Genomic DNA, 17816 nt, shown 5'->3' with positions numbered 1-17816 from the left:
GGGAGCCGGAAAGTCTGGGACGAGGGCATGGGGCTGAGTGTCACTGGAGCTGGCCCGTAAGGAACGCGGTGTGATCCTCGATCAGGATGTGAGAGGTGCCAGCTTCCAACCACGGAGGATCCCTCACTTTCAAGCTGTCCCCCCTTTTTAGTGGACAGCAAGAAGCGAATCAGTAAGACTCCAGGGCCTGGCCCCGGGGACAAGCCGGGAAAACCCTCCTCTCCAGGTGGGTGCTGGACCCCTTGTGAGCGCAGGAGGAAAGAGAAGTTGAGAGCGTAAAAGTTTGGAGCGTTCGTGCAGCTGCCCGTTTGGGAGGCAGTGAGCCCCGACCCCAGTTCGGACCCCTGCATCGGCGTTCCACGGTTTCGAGGGGCTTCTGGGGCGGAGCCCAGGTCAAGGGGGGCTCGACTGAGGACAGGAGCCCCGGGGTCCTTCCCTGAGATGGAGGCTCGGCCGAGCTGGCCGGTTGGGAGGCAGCAGAGTCTCATTCTCAGGGTCCTGGACTTGTGTCCCACGTTGGGGAAATTTTTGGGCTGGGATCCACCATGAGAGACCTCCCTGTTCACCCGGGCCACACAGACTCCCTCCGCAGTGTCACCTGCCGCCTCCTCTGGTTGCTCGGTTGGCCCTAGGCAGGGGCGGGGCCATCGTGCTCTTGGGGGCGGGGGGCCGGGGGCCTGAGGGTCTGGGGCCGAGCGGGCCGGCACTCTTCCCCCCACCCCCACAGGTCCTGGCTGCACTGCATCCCCGTCCCCTTCTGGAATTGAAACCGAAACCTCCCTCCGTGCACCTTCCCGAGGGATCAGGAAGCCAGGATTCATGGGACGGGAGTGCCGAGCCCAGGGCACAGGCCTCCAAGGACAAGCCTTAGCAAGACAGCCTGAGGGTGGCTCGTTGGTCTAGGGGTATGATTCTCGCTTTGGGTGCGAGAGGTCCCGGGTTCAAATCCCGGACGAGCCCTCCTTTTGGACCGGTGCGTGAAAGCGCGGGACGTCCTGGGCCAAAGGAAGCTTGGGTCCCCCACGGGCCAGTCTGCCTCTTCGAGAGCAGGAGACCTGGTCTGTGTGCCTGTGTGCGAGCCTCAGGTAGTCCCAGCCTGGGGGGTGACCACCCAACTTCCTCTGGACACTTTTTTTTTTTTTTGCTTTGGGGTGTAAAAGGTCGTTTGCAAACGTCTTTTTCCTTGAGGGGCTACCAGAAGGACCTTCCACAGATGAAGGAAGTAAACCAGAGTGGAAATTGGGCATGGGGAAGGACTCGGCCTTAGTGTTGGGGCCAAGAAGGGCACGGGGCCCCCCAAGGCGCCCCAGCCCCACTGGAAGAACAGCAGTGTTTCCAGAGGTTTTATTACTACTGAGGTATGGTGAGCCCAGCAGATGCAGCCATTGAAAAAATGGCTTGTGACTCAAAGCTCCCAAGCAGAGGGGCACGCCTGGCCCGGGTTGGGGGGTGGTGTGGATGGCACAGGAGAGGCTCCGGGTAGTCCCGAAGCAGAGAAAGTTCGAGAAAATGCGGTCCAGAGCCTTTCTTGTAGTTTCAGGAAGGTGAGACAGGTGAGGCAGAGTGAACAGGTTTAGACCTGCTAGTCTGCACTAACTTCAGCTGCTTCTGGAACATAGATAGCTCTGTCCCTAGTTGTCTGTTTCCTGGCCTTGGGGTGATCCTGGCAGGTGGATAGTAACCCCCAGTGTGAAAGCCTGCTAGAAGAGGTGATTGGGGGCTGTGGACTCTGGAATGGTTGGTTTGCATTTGAAATGCCCTGTTGAGGAGGATTTGCTATCTCCAGGAATTGGCCAACCCTGGGAAGGAAAATCTCTCCAGGGTCAGCGAGGCTCTGATGTCAAGGTATCAGAGTATAGAAAATAAAAGACGTGGTTAATATGGGAAGGGCCGGAGGCCTTGGTGGAAATTTCAGGGGCCCCCAGTCTGGGAAGAGCTTCCTGATCTCAAGCCCAGAGTCAAATCCGGCCTGGGGATCATGGCACAGAGCCCTCATCAGGCAGCCGCAGTACAAGCAGAGTTCCCTGCATGTGCAGACCGGTGGGGCCTCCTTTCTGACCCTGGTTTCTTCACTTAAGCCCAGGGTGGCACCCCTTTTATGCCTCCTCATTCTGGAGTCCCTGAGGGGAGCAGGTCTGCACAGACCCTGGGGCCCAGTGGGACGCCAGGGGAGGCCTCTCCAGACCTGAGGCCTGGTGGAGGTCAACCGGGGTAATCAAGCTCCCTGGCCAGCACTTTCTTCTCCTGTGGCCAGAACGCTTTAAGACTCCCATCCCTTAAGGGGAAACCACTACCCCCTCACCAGCAGGATGGTTCCTCTCCAAAATCCTCTTCTGAATCAGCAGCATCCCTTCCTTGGGGTCTGCTCCCCATCTTTACGCCCAGCCCTGGATTTAGCCTTTTTTTTTTTTCTTTAAGATTTTATTTATTTATTTTAGAGAGAGAGAGCACGGGGAAGAGCAGAAGGAGAGAGAGACAAGGAGACTGGCTTCCCCCTGAGCGCAGAGCCTGATGCAAAGGCTCGGTTCCAAGACTCCGAGATCATTACCCGAGCGGAAACCAAGAGTTGCATGCTCAACTGACTGAGCCACCCAGGCGGCCCTTTCCCTGGATTTAGCTTTAGCTGGGGTTCAGCAGAGGAAGGTGTCTATGGAGGAGAGCACATTCTCCCTTCTGCTTCAAATCCCCAAGGAGCCCACAGTTGGCTTTTTCCAGTCATTTCAAGGCATGAATGGTGTCCCCAACAGAGCTGAAGTGGGGTCTGGACCTGTGTGGATGGACCAGAGACAGGCCCAGTGTGCAGCAGACCCAGATCCCAGCTGGACCCGAGTGGCTGGATCAGGTCTGGATCCCAAGGCCAGGTGTCCAGGTGTGCTCAGTGGACAAAGAGGCATCTTGACCCCAGTTATGGGCAGTGGCAAGACAGGGCATCTCCCCTGAGGGCTACCAAAATTTCTTAATGTCCTACCTCATCCTTTCTTTACATTTGAACACCCACCATCCCTTAAGGTCCCTTCTGACTATGCCCGTGCTGGGATGCGCATCTTGGAGTCTAGGAGGCAGATCCCTGGGCGGACGTGGGGGTGACGCTCAGGTCAGAGCGGTGGGTCCCTCCAGTGTGTGGCTTGGGAGGGGTGGGGTCCTATGGGAGAAGGTATGGTCTTGCCCTGGGCAGTGTTGGGGTGGGGGGGAGGGTGTCCAAACCCTGCTCTCAGCTTCATTCCAGAGCCCAGCCCTTAGCCTGGTGACAGAAGGAGGACCTGGGGGAGCTTTCCCAAGCATTGGTCTGTTTTCCACCAGAGGGGAGGAAGAGCAACGGAGCAGTCACCCCCAAAACTTGGACTGGGGATTTGCTGACTTGGAGTCTTAGTGTGTGGCAATGCTGACCACCTCCACCCCCCATTCTCCTCTTGTCCATAGAGACCTGAATCAAATCCTTCCCAACATCCACAGGAAAGAGGGACAGTCCCTAACCAGCAAGGCCAGAGCCAGAAGGGGTGGCTCGTTGGTCTAGGGGTATGATTCTCAGATTACAAGAGGTCTCAGGCTCAAATTCTAGACGAGCCCTACTTTTGAGAGTGTTTGGCAATTGTGGTGTTGCATTCACCAGGACATGTGGTCATGCCCACCCAGGTTGTCACCCTCACCTACTCATAGGTCTGGTGCCTCCTGTCCTGGGGGGCGTCCCCACATTGATGATGTGCCCTGGAATCCCAGGTACACCCTGACCCCCAAAGGGACAACTTAGTAAAAGTTCAGCTCTTCAGGACTGTGCACGTGGCATCCGGCCGTGGTGTCCTTTAGCTGCACCCGTAATACCACTGGCTCCTTCCCTTGACTGAACCCAAGAGAAAACTGGGTTGGGTGGCTTTTCTCTCATAGAGAGGTCCCAATCTCCAACAGACCCCTTTCTAAGGCTACTTTCCTCAAAGAGGAAGTTGAGGAATAAAGCAGCTGGAGAACCCAGTGTAAGGGGGGTACGTCGTCCATCACCTCTGATGGTTTCCCCAAGGTGACAGTTTGCCCCTCCCCAGCCACACTGTTGGTGCGTTTAAGAGGTTGTACCTAAACCAAACATGCCAGGAATTGCGCAGAGGTCCCAGAGGTTTGTGTTCATCACCTCTGATGGTTTCCCCAAGGTGACAGTTTGCCCTTCCCCAGCCACACTGTTGGTGCGTTTAAGAGGTTGTACCTAAACCAAACATGGCAGGAACTGCGCAGAGGTCCCAGAGGTTTGTGCAAAGTCTCGGTTCAAAAGGACGCCCAACGTGGGGCTCGAACCCACGACCCTGAGATTAAGAGTCTCATGCTCTACCGACTGAGCTAGCCGGGCAGATGTCACAAGCCTGCAGAGGTTGAGTTTCAGAATGTGATCCGCTGCGCACGGTACAAAATGGCCGGGTGGAGCCAGTCCTGGGGACGACGGGGACGTGGCCACCTCTGGAGTCCCCTTCCGGGCACCCTGCGTGTGGGAATTGCTCAGAATCGGCGGCGTCCCGGCCCGGCCGGGGAGCAGGCCCGAGCGGGTGGAGACTGAGGGGCGACCCTGACCGACAGACAGGTGGGCTCCGCGGCCGCCGGGGGGCGCTGCAGCGCGGACGGGACTCAGAGCCCACTGGCGCCCGCTGACCCCCCTACCCAGGGACGTGCGGCATGGAGTTGGAGAAATGCGACGGGACCATCCTCCCTTATGTAATCGAGCAAACCTGTGTACTTAAAATGATTGTGAGACCCACCAGATTCCACTTGTTCGCATGAAAATTCCCACTCCCTTTGAATGATCTAAAAATCAATGTATTTTTATTTAAAATTCTAAAAATATATATTTCGCCCCACGCCTTCTTGGTCTGCCCTCGGGCGATGCTGAGCTGCTGGAACCTGCCACCTGGCAGTGGCTGGAGGAAGGCTCTGGAGACCCCGGGGTGCCTGCCGTGACACCTGCCTCCTTCTCTCTGCCTCCGGATCCAGTCTCCCGGGATTTGGGGGCGAGAGCGAAGGCGTCCCTGGAGGGAGAGGGTCGGTCCTTGTGGGTCTGCAGGCCTGAGCCCCAGGTGGGGTTTGGGTGGGGGCAGCCCCCACTGCGCCCCCGTCCTGGCCTGGCTCTCCAGAGCAAGGAGGAACTTCAGATAAACGGGCTGGGAGTGGGACCTAGCAGTTCTCTGCTCCTCCCCTTCCCCAAGCTCTGGAGCTGGTGTGCCTCAGGGAATCTACTGAGGATCTCCTGAGATTTCAGACTCCACCCACTGCCGTGTGGGCGCCTGGCCTGCATCCCGAATGCAGCCAACCAAGTGCAGAGAAGAGAAAGGAGGCAGCAGGGAACCTGCGCACAGACCAGGGAAGAGAGAATATAGAAGGTATCATCCTTAATGGTGTTGGCTGTGTGCACGGCACTAAGGGTGCTTTAAAACAAAAGGACTTTATTTGTAGAGATATTTGCCGCCACCCCCCCCCCCCCCCCCCGGCAAAAGTGAAAAGCATTTATGGGTGAAGCAATAATATATGTGCTTTAAAATAAAAAAGTGGAGGAAGGTGGGTTGTGCATGCTCAGGGGCAGAGAGTTTGTGAGAACTCTGTATTTCTGCTCGGTTTTGCTGTGAACCTAAAATTGTTCTAAAAAACAAAGTCTGTTTTTAAAAAGTGCACAGACAGGGGCAGCTGGCTGGCTCAGTTGGTAGAGCACGTGGCTTCTGATCTCAGGGTTGTAAGTTCAAGCCCTGTGTTGGGCATGGAGCCTATTTAAAGATAATTATAAGAAATACACAGATAAAGTCCCACTACTATTTCTTCCAATACATTTATCCCTGTCTTGCTTCTCTTTTTGGGTCTCCAGCTACTCCAACATAAGATACTTTGTTAAAGTTCCACAAATCCTTGAGGCTCTGTCCTTCTTTCCTTCCTTTCCTCCTTCCTTCCTCTTTCTCTTCCTTCCTTTCCTCCGAAGTCTATTTTCCGTGTTCTTTAGATTGGGTTGTTTCTATCGTTCTATCTTCACATTCACTGGTTCTTTCTTCCGTCTTGTCCATGCGTTTGCCATTAGGCTTTTCATTTCATTTGCTGCATTCTTCAGCTCTAAGTTTTCCATGTGGTTTTTCTTTATATTTTCTGTTTCTTTGACACTTTCAACTTTTAAATTTGTTTCAGGCGGGTTCTTTAAAGCTTCTTCAAACATTTTTAGGATGGCTTCTTTCCCACCTCTCCCCTCCTTTTCAGACAGTTCCAAAATCTGTGTCCGTGTCTTTCAATCACCTTTTCTCCTTCAAGTTGAGATTTTCCTGGTTCTTAGTATGACCAGTGATTTTCAGTTGCATCTTGGACATTTTCCTTATTATGCTTTGAAACTCTAGATCTTATTTACGTCTTCTACAATTCTACAGTGGGCCCCTGTGGTGGGAGAAGAGGACTCCACCTTTTTGTGTGTGTGTGTGGGGGGGCAGTTCACACAAGGTGGGGCCTCCTGATTGCCAGGCAGGAATGAGAGTTCAGGCTCCCCACGAGGCTTCTGCTGTCACCCCCTGGCTGGGGGGAGGTGGGGCAGCCCACCAGACAAAGAGAACTTTGGGGCAACATTAGAGACTGCAGTGAAGCCCAGCATCCGAGGCTGCTGCTGGGCACTGGGCCACAGGCCGAAGTGGTCCTGCAGTTTTTGTTCAGGTCCCAGGAAGGGAAAGGGGAGGTGAGAAGAACCTGGGGCTGAAGTCAAAGTGTCCATTTCGTGAGCTGCATGGTCAGGGCAGGCTCTACCCGGTCGCCTTATTCTCCCCTCCTGCAGTGGGACCGCGGGGAAGGTCTCCGGCTTCCCAGCCCAGCCGTTCTGGCTCAGCGCTCCCCCTGGTGGCCAGGCAGGGAAAACCACCTGGGAGTTCAGTCGCTGCAGGGGGGTGCGAGAAGGGCGAGGGAGTCCGGGGCTGAAGCTGCGGCGCCCTACGTGCGTGTGGTCCGGCTGCTTCTGGAGATCACTCTCTGCAGGCCTCAGCTCCCTAAACTCAATGTGGAGCTCAAATTCAGGCCTCAGAGATTAAGGAACTCTGGCCTTTCCAATCAGGGTAGCGCGCTGAGTGGGCGGTGGTACATTGGCCGATTTTGTTCCTACAGGTGGCCCTGGGAGGCTCCGGGAGCGTTTGTGGGAAGAAAAAGGCTAGGGCTCGTCCGGGATTTGAACCCGGGACCTCTCGCACCCTAAGCGAGAATCATACCCCTAGACCAACGAGCCACCCCTGGCTACTGTCTATTTCTACTTATATTCACACCCTAGTTAACCGCCTCCCATTCCCACGCAGTGGTTAAGTGGTTAAGTGACTCCCGCTCCCCGGCCCGCGCGCCCATACCACCTCCCTGGAGGCAGGATGCGCCTTGGCCTCTTTCTGCAGTACTTGCCTTTGGTACTTAGAGTAGCAGGGAGGTAGAGACAGCTTGTGTCTTCGCCTGGCTAGCTCAGTCGGTAGAGCATGAGACTCTTAATCTCAGGGTCGTGGGTTCGAGCCCCACGTCGGGCGTGTGGTTTTGACTGCTAAAGAAGCCTTAAGAGGACACAATGCAAGGAAACTATTTCCTATCATTTACAGAGGCTTTTAACAATCTAGGCCAGTGGCAGATGCTTCCAGAGAGACTTCTGCAAGGCGGGTTGGCTTTCCGAAGCCTCGCACCTTCTCTGTGCTTTTGAATACCTGGCCCGAGAAGACACATAGCTGTATCTTTTAGATTAGTAATTTGAGAATGCCTGCCCCACCACATTTGACTGGGGAACAGGATTCAAACCCAGAGCTCCAAGTCTGTGTATGTTGGGGGGTGTCAGGAGGGGACACCACTCTCTAGGTCCTGAGTGGGGCTCCCAGGAGGAAACTCCCAAGCAGGGCCACCCCAGTGCCTGAGGAAGGACTGCAGAATTTCCCTCCCCTATTCCAACCTGGAGGTCAGTGGCCTCTCATTTGGAGGGCTTCTGAACTTTGCTCCACTCTCCCCAGTGAAAGGGAAATGGAGGCGGGGAATTTTGTTTTCCATTTTGGGGGAGAGGTCTGAGAAGGAGGGTATAGGGTTCCCATCAGCTGATTTTCTTCTATTCTCTTGCAACGGTTTATGCTGTTAAAAAGGCCTGTCTCAGTGTTTCATAGGACCGGGTTTTCTTTCTTTTTTGGTGGGAACCGAGGCTACTCTGGGGGAGACACCACAGTGGCTGATTCACCCCTCCCCTGGACCCCTGGAGCTCCAGGTCTCAGGCCTGTGGCTGGCACTCCTCCCAGAAGTCTCCACATCTCTCCCTTCAAGGCACTCTTGGTCTCGAGAATCTTTCCTGGTGTTTTTAAGGTAAAAGAAAGCTCAGTTTACTAGGTACTTAGGTCCATACACCTTTGTTGCTTTTTGGGAAAAAAAGTCTTACCAACCCAGTACCTCTGATAGTTTCCCATGGCTACCATAACAAGTTACTACAATCTGAGCAACTTAGAACAGAAGAAATGTGTTTTCTCACACTTCTGGAGACCAAAGTCTAAGGTTAAGGTACCATCTGGCCACCCTTTCCACTCTCGTTAAAGACTCTAGGGAAGAACCCTTCCTTGCCTCTTCGAGCTTCTGGTGGCTTGGGCCATCTTTGGCTTAAGGACCCCATCACTCCAGTCTCTGCCTCCATTATCATATAGCTTTCTTCTCTCCATGAGCCTCTGTGTTTCATATAATCATATCATCTTTTTATAAAGACACCAATCATTGGGGCAGGGCACACCCTATTCGAGGTTGATCTCACCTTCATTAATTCTGTGTGCAAAGACCCTACCTTCTGAGGTTCTGAGTGGCCATAATGTCAGGAGAACACCATTCAACCCTGTACATTACATTTTTTAAAAAATGGTAATTTTATATTCTTTTATTTTATTTTTTAAAATTTTGCTTAAGTAATCTCTACCCCCAGTGTGAGGCTCAAACTCACAACTCCAGGATCAAGAGTCAGATGCTCTACTGATTGAACCAGCCAGGCACCCCTACATTCTTTTTAAATAATAATTCTTTTTTACCGGGATATGTGCACCTGGTGGGCCTGTCCTGCTTCCCCAGCCTCGGAATCAGATGGTTAGTCTCCGAGTTCCTATTCCACATCAATTCTCTTGCAGTGCTTACACAGATACTGCAGAAAACCCAGCTTTGCAAAAATACAGCATTGTCAAAAGTTGAATCTCAACTGCCTTGAGCTAGTAGTTCACAGAATATGGTGTCTGATGGATGAGTATTGCTGTTTCCCTCAAAACTTTTAGATATCCCTGGGAATTTTAAAATACTACAAGGGTGCCTCCGGACTCAGTTTGGGAACCACAGAACCAAGCCAAAAGCATCACCCTGAGGACAGATGTTGCGTGCTTTAGGAACAGAAGTAGCCGCCATCCGAGCGAGCTCATGCTGGTGGTTCCTTGGGCGGAGGTTTGGGGTGATTGTTTTGGAAGTGGCTGCACCCTGAGCCCAGTCCCACTTGAGGGTCCTGCCAGTGTCTGAGTGACACCTTGACCTAGGCTAACCACTTAGCCATCCCCAATACTGAGGGCTCAAAACCCCAGGTATCCCTCCCTCTTGGTCTGAAAAAACACTACAGCTAGGCCCCACACTGCCTACTTCAGCAAAGGAGGCCTCTTCGGATTGAATTCAGGACCTCTCACATCCTAAACAAGAAAAACATCCTTAGGCCAAAAAAAAAGTGCCTTTGGTTGGTGATCCTTGGTGGCTCTAACTTCTTTCCTTCACTTGTCTGACATACTAACTCAATATCCCTTCGTGGGTGAGACAGGGCTTGGCCAGGGAGGAGTGTGCTGTCATATCTGCAGTCTGGGATGCTTGTTTTAAGCAAGCATCTGGATCTTGTTTTAAGACCAATCCTCTGGAGATGCTCCCAGTGCTGGGCACCCTGTGCCCAGCAGCTTCCCTCCACCCCAGAACACTGGGATCTGCTGTCAAGGGAAACATCATCTGTCTTTCCTCCCCTGCCCATGCTCCATGCCAAATGGTGGGGATGAGGGTAGGGATGGGGAGGGGAGGACACAGGGACAGTCTAAGCAGAGGGCAAGTGCAGGTCCAGGCCTGCTCTGCAGACTGGAAGGTGTTTTAATCCCCGTCATGTGTAATGATGGGTCTCTGGGTCCCTGTTCCTTCCTGGCCTTAGGTGGACTTTGGCCCCCTTAGGGGGCAACAACCTGACCATCTGGAAAAGAAAAAGAAGGGCTCATCCAGGATTTGAACCCGGGACCTCTTGCACCCCAAGTGAGTAACTTACCCCTAGACCAAAGATCCAAAGTGACCCCATTCTCTCTTTTTGATTCTGTCCACTTGCTTTCCCCTGGCCCAGGGGCAGCAATGTGTCAGATGCCCACCTGGTGGTGGGAGGATTTGGCTCACCTTCCAGAAAAGAGCTAGGTTCCATACTGCCAGGCCCAGAGTCCCAAGGATCAGTTATCTCCAGAGCCTCTGTCACCAGGACCTCCCTCCAGGGCCGATGCTCAGGAACTTGGGCCGCCTTGGAGCTGGGGGGGGGGGGGTGCTCCAGGACCGCGTGGAGGTTCCGTGGGGGACTCAAACCGGAGACTAGGGCGGTCCCACCTTCCCATTGGGGAAGCCCCGGCTGTGAGCCTCACGCCAAAGCCGTGTCTCCTCCGCTCACAGAAAGGGGGACTAGGGTCCGGGGCAGACTCAGAGGCTCCTGGCTTCGGCCAAGCCCGTCCTCTTGTGGGCTCAGCCCCCAAAGCCCCTGCGCGGCTCTGGGTCCCCCGAAATCCCTTTCTTTGTCCCGGCGCTGGGCACAGTCCGGCAACCCTCCCCCCGCGTGGCATCCCTGGCTGGATGGTTGCGTGGGGCCTCGAGGCGCCGCGCTCGTTCTCCCTCATGGATGGGCGGTCTTCTGGAAACCGACTGGAAAGGAAGAGGTGGCTTGCGCAGTGAACCCCCCCCCCCGCCCCGGGGCACTGGGGGCCTCCCCTGCAGCAGGTCCTCTGGGTCTTCCTGGTTCACACCCCACTGTCCGCCCCAAAGCCAGGCGTGGGGTGGGGTGGAGGGTATGCGGAATGGGGATAGGGGAAGGAGACGTTGAGAGTTTGAAAGTAAGACTCCTCCTGGATTTGGACCCAGAGGCCCAGGGGGACTCATACTCTAGGGACCACTACAGAGAAGGGCACCTTGTTCCACTTACCTCTAGTGACCTTGACCTCCACTACCCTGTCCTCCCAGTCTGCGAGAGGGTGCAGAGCTTCCCGAGTCCCACCTGAGGGGTGGGACGGTTATGGGGAAGCCTTGGTTCCATCCCAGAGCTGGGAGGGAAGAAGGCGCTTTAGCACGGCCCTCGCCAGCGTGCGGGATCCTGGACAAAGGGATCGTGGGGTTTCGGGGACTCGGTGCCACCCAGGAACCGGCTTCCCAGTGCTGCCGGGCCCCTGGACCTCCTTCTGTTGTCCCTCTGGGTCAGCGTGCCCCCTTTCATGCCCATGTCCCAGAATTTCAGGCCAGGTGGTCCCACTCCCTCGCAGCTTTCAATCCTGAGGTTCTCAGACGGTTTCAGGCAGGGGGAATCCTATTGGAAACAGTACTGATCATGGGGAAATTCAGTGGGAGAGAGGGCTTCTTGCCCCAGCACTGCCCACCTTTCCCTTTGAAGGAGAAAAAAGGTACTGTGCCCGGCTAGCTCAGTCGGTAGAGCATGAGACCCTTAATCTCAGGGTCGTGGGTTCAAGCCCCACGTTGGGCGCATAGCTTTTTACAAGCCCAGGTGAATAGAATTAATGTTTTCAGGTGCTCAGGCCTTAACCTTAAGGCAAGCAGTTAGCACAACTCAGATATCAGGGCCTAATTCCGGGGGGACCCAAAGACCAAATCCCTGTGCTGGACCTGCAGCTGCCAGGGAAGACCCATAGCCTGGGACCAGGAGAAGGTGATGCATTCGAGTTGCTCGGGAAGGGGTCTGAATCTAGTCCCTTCCACACAGATTGTGGACCTGAGTTGCTTTTGTATTATGGGATTTTAGTGTGTTTCTAGTCCATGGATGCGCAGCAGGAGTAGCATAGCTCTGGGGAGTCTTTCCTGCAATTCAGGGTTCTCACACAGCACACTCACATGCCCTCTACTGTCGCCGCCCCCCCCCCACCATGGGTGAGCATATTTCCTATTTTGAGGAGACTAGGACTGCCCAATTGCCTGGTCCCCTGGAGTGGATGTGGTCCTTGGATCTGACTCCTTGGATCTTCCCAGAGTGGGTGCAGATGTGAATTAAATATAAAGGAGTGAAATCCCTTGCCTCCTGGTTCTGGGCTTCTGAGTTCATTAGAGATGCACAGACTGCAATTCTCCCCTCTCCCCAGTTCCCTCACAAGTGCAAGGAATTCAGTCCTGTAAAAATTACCTTGAGTTTCAATCACAGACCAAGGACAGCTTGCCAGGTCCCAATGCAATCTTTCCCAGCTGGGATCAGGGGCAGGGCTCTGGTTTTTCCCAGGTGGTGGGGATGGGATGGAGAGAAGGGGAGGGGCTGGAGCTATGGAAGCATGGGGGACACACCAACCCTCATGCTCAGGGTCATATAACAGAATTCACAGGCAGGGGCAACCGGATTTTTTGCACCCATGAGGGTCTGTCTGATCATCCCTAGACTCTGAGAAGAAACCTGGAGCCCTTCCATAGCACAAGTTTCAAAACTTCCTCCCCCATCCCAGGAGACCCAGTCCTAGGGTGGCAGGTGTCCAAGGTGGCTGGGCAGCTGGGAAGTTCAGAGAAGGGAAAAGGGCTCCATTCACCTGAAGCTGGGTCAACATAGAGAGAACATCTCCAATCTGCTCCAGTCCCCAGCTAACTCAGGGGGCAGAGCACTGAACTCTTGATCTGCTGCCTTTGACAGAAAGATCAGGGCTCTAGAAGCCAAAGTGGAGCTTCATCATAACCTCTTTGCTGTTGGGTGGTGGTCCTTGCCATAGCACCTGGGCTGTGGAGAGCCAGATGTTTCCATGTGCATGAATGCAGCTGATGCAGGTTGGACCCAGAGGGGGTCTCACAGGACCAGCCAAGAGGGTCCTTGGCTTCATGCAGCATAGAAACCAAACGTGAGCAGAGAGGAAGTGAGAGCAGAGTTTGTTGAAGACATAGAGTAGGTATGGACAGAATGTCTGGTAGACAGAAGGGAAAGAAGAGTGAGTCTTGTCTTTGCTTGGGGCCTAGGGTTTTATTGAGGTGGTTCCATGCACGTGTCTTCTCAGGCATCCAGGAACACAGAGGGGTGTTGAAAGGTTCCCCGTAAATCGCTTATGCCCTGAAGCCGGGGGTCTTGATGAGTCAGTGGTCTTGGAAAACATTCATGACGACTCCCCTTGGGGCACAGTTTCACTCCTTAGATGTTATCTGTTGTGCTGGAAGACTCCAAAGAAATAATTAACTCCTTACCTTTACAAGGAGAACATACATTATCTGTCTTATAAGGTGTGTGTAAGGCAGAGGTGTAGGTCCTATCGAGAATAGAAACAGGAAAAGGAGTGAAAAAAGTGGTTTTCCATGGGGTTCCTTTAGTTTCTCTGTCTCACAGCCATCCAGGTGGCATCCTCAGTCCTCTAAAATACCTGATGGAGCCCTAACCAGCCAAGGTATGACCTTGGAGCGGGATTCAAACCTAGATCTCAGGGGCTTTAGAGTGGATCTGGGTCCATTTCCCAGGAGAGGTAGGGGTGGAGGTGCAGAGACAGAGGAGGGAGGGCCGGAGGCTGGGACAACTGGCTATGGGTACTGCACCAGCCCCACATCCTGATGGAAAGCCTCTAGTCAGTTTGTGAAACTGTGCCCCAAAGGATTAATGACGTTAAAACTGTTACCAGCAAGACTCCCAGTGACAGCCAGGAGCTCCGGCCAGCCTAGACCAGTTTGAGCTCCACCACTGACTCACACCTATGCAGATGGACCATGGAGTATATGGCAGTGACCTTTACCTCATTATAATGTGACACTCTCCCCCCTCCCAGGAGGAGCACAAGCTTCATTAGCATAACATAGGACACAGTATAGACATGTTTTCTAAGTACACCTACACAACCTTATGTCTGTCCTCCTCTACATGCCTACACGCGGGAACAAAACTCCTCTTTCTGAATATTCATCCTAACCCTAAATAAAAGAAACCCACCCACCCCCACTTGGGGAGTCACGGCTTAAGAAATTATTCCCCATGATCTCCTTATTTGCTGCAAATAGTTTCCTTTGTGTGACAACTCCTGATAGTGTAGGGTCTACCTGTAAGTCACCAAGGAGCAAAGTCACGTGACCCTGTGTCACGGGAGCACCTGGGGAATGGAACTGGGGGTCACTTGTGTCCTTGGCCTCTGAGAGTTACAGAGCCAGGGTTGAGCTGGGGGCCAATGCACCCTCTTCTGGCTCAAATTAGCCAGCCTGGGCATTTCCTAGGGAGAAAGGTCCATCGCTTCCCCAGCATGATTGTCCTCACTTCTTTTAAAAAGATTGGAGCAGTAAAATAAGGGTGAGCTGGATTTATTCCAGGAATGCAAGGTTGGTTTTATGTTCAAGAAAGTCTGTCAAGTAGTCAATCATACTGATGGACTGAAAAAGAAAAGTCACATGATCTTGATAAATGTTTGTAAAAACACTTGATGCAATTCACACCTGTATTATCACACCTGGTTTTTATTTTCTGTATTCTATGATTTGACATCTTGGGGGGGGGGGGGACTTGCTAGCTGAGGAGACTGCCCCTGCTCCCCAGCTAGCTAATTCCTAGAGATAGTAAACAATTTGCCTGCTAATAGGCCTTTCAGATGCAAACCAACCAATTCTGAGTCCATATGCCCACATCTACCTCCCTACCTGACACACAAACCTGTATTTCCCCTGCCCTAAATCACCCAGGGTCAGACACCAGACAACTAGGGACAGCCACTATGTCCCATATCCCACCAAGTTATTCAATCTAGCCAATCCTAAACTGTTTACCCTGCCTTGACTTGCCTTTCCCACGGAAACAATTTGCTCAGAACTGCGGAAGGCTCCCAAGGGGGTCGTCACCAACCCCCTGGGGCTTGGGGATCAATAAGGGAGAACCAGAACCCGCTACGGGCGGGCACTTCCCCTGCGCCCAGACTGGCAGCCCTGGAGCTGGGCGCATAACATGGAACCATCATCTCTTCCTTCCCCTTTCCTCCTCAAGAGATTCGAGGGCACACACCTACTTGATGCCAGTCGCCTTCCTCTGGTCTGCTCCCCAGCCACCATCCACAGTCCCCAGAGCCCGCACCGCCTGAAGCCTCGGGATCCCCTGCAGAGCGAGTGCTCTTTCAGCTCGGGGCCTCCGGTTCATCCAAGCCCCTCGTCTTCCCCTCCCCTACAATATGCTCCCCACTCAGCTGGGGGCAGGAATCGATCCGGCTCCAGGAATCCATCATCCTGGGACTGGGCTGGTCTGCCTCTGCCCACCTAGGTCCACGGGGTCACCCCACGGTCACCCCGGCGCTCAGCCCCACGCCTGGCTTCCAGGAGCCGCTCAGCATACCCCGGAATGAACCGGGGCCACGCGCGATACAAACAGTTGTGGGGGAAGCGTTAGTAGGTGCTGTCGTGTGCGAGGCTCGTTGGTCTAGGGGTATGATTCTCGCTTCGGGTGCGAGAGGTCCCGGGTTCAAATCCCGGACGAGCCCAGGGCATGCATCCCGGCTCTCTACTATTATTTTACACGGGAACATCGGGTTCAGGATGGGCTCTCATCCCACCTGGCGTATTGCGCTCCGCTTCGAGCCCATCCTGGGGACCAGACGGGGACAGACCGCTTGCTGCGTACGGGCTGTTTTGTGGGGAGCGGCGGGGCTTCGGGGTACAGGCTGGCCCCTTCGGGTACGGAGGAGCCACAGTTAACTTCGCGCTCAGCCCGCCTGCGTCTGCCGCAGGAGCATGCCAGCCCGCGCCCAGCTCCTCTCCACTCTGTGTCCCCGACGGCCTTCCCCGCGCTGGACACCTGTTTCCTCCCGCCCTCCCGGCTGAGATGTGCTGCTCTAAGTGTAAAATGCACGTCGGGTTTTGAAGACGTGTTCCCAGAAAAGTAAGCTATCTTACTACGTGTTGAAATGATATTTTGGATATACTGGGTTATATAAAATATATTATTACCATTAATTTTACCTGTTTCTTTTTACTTATTGTTATTATTTTTTAATGTGCTACTAGAAGATTTTAATTGGAAGATGTGGCTCCTATTTTTGGCCTGCAATAATGGACCGCGCTGAGCCAGAGGCATGACTCTCGTGTGGGGGATAGAGGTCCTGGGTCCAAATGCTGACTGAGCTCATGATTGTTCCTTCCGGTTTAGGGACCACAGCACGGGGGGAGGAGGGGGGTGTGGCATCCTCCTAGCCGGATTCTGGGCTCTAGACAAGACGCTTAGCCATGCAGCCTTACTTTCACCAACTGCTAAACCGGGACAGTTCTGATTCAGAAGGATTTATTTAAAAGATGGTCCTTTCTGCCACTGATTTGTAGTGCAAACTTTTGCACAAATCAAGAGTCTGGGTATATGTTGTTTTAATACTTCACTGCTTTGTTCCATGGTTCGTTTACCCTTGTGCCCAAACCAGTTTAGCTTTGTGGGTAAGTCTTGATATCCAGGAGTGTTAGTCTCTTAAATTTATTTTGGTTATTATTGGCCCTTGGCACTTCCTTGTAAGTGTGAGAATCAGCTTGTCTGTTTACACAAAAATAGCGATTCGGATTTTGATTGGTATAGCATTGATTCTGTAGATCAGTTCTGGGTGATTTGACATCATTACTATATTGAGGCTTTCAAGTCATAAACGTGATGTATATCTTCTTTATTAAGGTCTTCTTTAACTTATAATAGTGTTTTATATTTTTCTGAGATAGGTTTTGTACATCTTTCATTAGAATTTTTGCTAGGTATTTGATGTCATTGATACTATTGTGAATTATATCACTTTGGATATACTTTTCTAATTTTTGCAGATATATGAAAATACAATCAGTTTTTATGTATTAATCTTGGACTCAGTGACATAGTGAAACTCACATATTAATTCTAATCTATAGAATTTTCTATATATTCAGGCATGTCATCTGTGAATAATGGCAGTATTACTTAATTACTTTCCATCCTTAGCTATACCTTTTAATTACTTATCTTATTGCACTAACTAGAACCTCCATATATATTTTTTTAAGATTTTTTATTTATTTATTTGACAGAGAGAGAGATAGTGAGAGCGGGAACACAAGCAGGGGCAGTGGGAGAGGGAGAAGCAGGCTCCCGGCCGAGCATGGAGCCCGATGTGGGGCTTGATCCCAGGACCCCAGGATCATGACCTGAGCCGAAGGCAGACGCTGAATGACTGAGCCACCCAGGGGCCCCTAGAACCTCCATATGCTTGCTGCCTTTTATTTTAATAGTTACCACTTGACAGTTATTGTTGCTGGGTAACACTGCCAAACTTAATGGTATAAAACAATATGTTTGGGGGCACTTGGGTGGCTCGGTCTTGAGCGTCAGACTCTTGCTTTGCTTGGGTGGTGATCTCAGGGTCCTGGGATGGAGCCCTGCCTCTGGCTCTCTGCTCTGCAGGGTCTCTGCTGGAGATTGTTTCCCTCTCTCTCCCTCCCTCTCTGCTCCTCACCCTGCTCTCTGTCTCAGTCTCTCTCTCTAAGGTAAATGGGTAAAATCTTTAAATAAAATAAAATAAAACAATATGTTTTTTTTTATTCTTATGTTAATCCCCATACATTACATCATTAGTTCTAGATGAAGTGTTCCATGATTCATTGTTTGTGCATAACACCCAGTGCTCCATGCAGAACGTGCCCTCCTC

At 52.7% G+C, this 17816-nt stretch overlaps 6 non-coding genes across 6 annotated transcripts; 4 read left to right on the top strand and 2 right to left on the bottom strand.

Moving 5' to 3' along the window:
* Positions 1–888: 888 nt before the first annotated feature.
* TRNAP-UGG (transfer RNA proline (anticodon UGG)) lies at positions 889–960 on the top strand. Its single transcript has one exon. It is a non-coding gene; the product is annotated as a tRNA-Pro (tRNA).
* A 3300-nt stretch (positions 961–4260) lies between these two features.
* TRNAK-CUU (transfer RNA lysine (anticodon CUU)) lies at positions 4261–4333 on the bottom strand. The gene has a single exon. It is a non-coding gene; the product is annotated as a tRNA-Lys (tRNA).
* Positions 4334–7138: 2805 nt separating this feature from the next.
* On the bottom strand, positions 7139–7210 carry TRNAP-AGG (transfer RNA proline (anticodon AGG)). Its single transcript has one exon. It is a non-coding gene; the product is annotated as a tRNA-Pro (tRNA).
* Positions 7211–7420: 210 nt separating this feature from the next.
* On the top strand, positions 7421–7493 carry TRNAK-CUU (transfer RNA lysine (anticodon CUU)). Its single transcript has one exon. It is a non-coding gene; the product is annotated as a tRNA-Lys (tRNA).
* A 4144-nt stretch (positions 7494–11637) lies between these two features.
* TRNAK-CUU (transfer RNA lysine (anticodon CUU)) lies at positions 11638–11710 on the top strand. Its single transcript has one exon. It is a non-coding gene; the product is annotated as a tRNA-Lys (tRNA).
* A 3862-nt stretch (positions 11711–15572) lies between these two features.
* Positions 15573–15644, top strand: TRNAP-CGG (transfer RNA proline (anticodon CGG)). The gene has a single exon. It is a non-coding gene; the product is annotated as a tRNA-Pro (tRNA).
* The last annotated feature ends 2172 nt before the right edge of the window (positions 15645–17816 follow it).

The sequence above is a fragment of the Leptonychotes weddellii genome, chromosome 5 (genome assembly GCF_054177405.1).
Source record: "Leptonychotes weddellii isolate Sample4059 chromosome 5, ASM5417740v2, whole genome shotgun sequence".
NCBI classification, from domain to species: Eukaryota; Metazoa; Chordata; class Mammalia; order Carnivora; family Phocidae; genus Leptonychotes; species Leptonychotes weddellii.
Note: the sequence above shows the minus strand (reverse complement) of the source record. Positions and strands in the feature narration are given on the sequence as shown.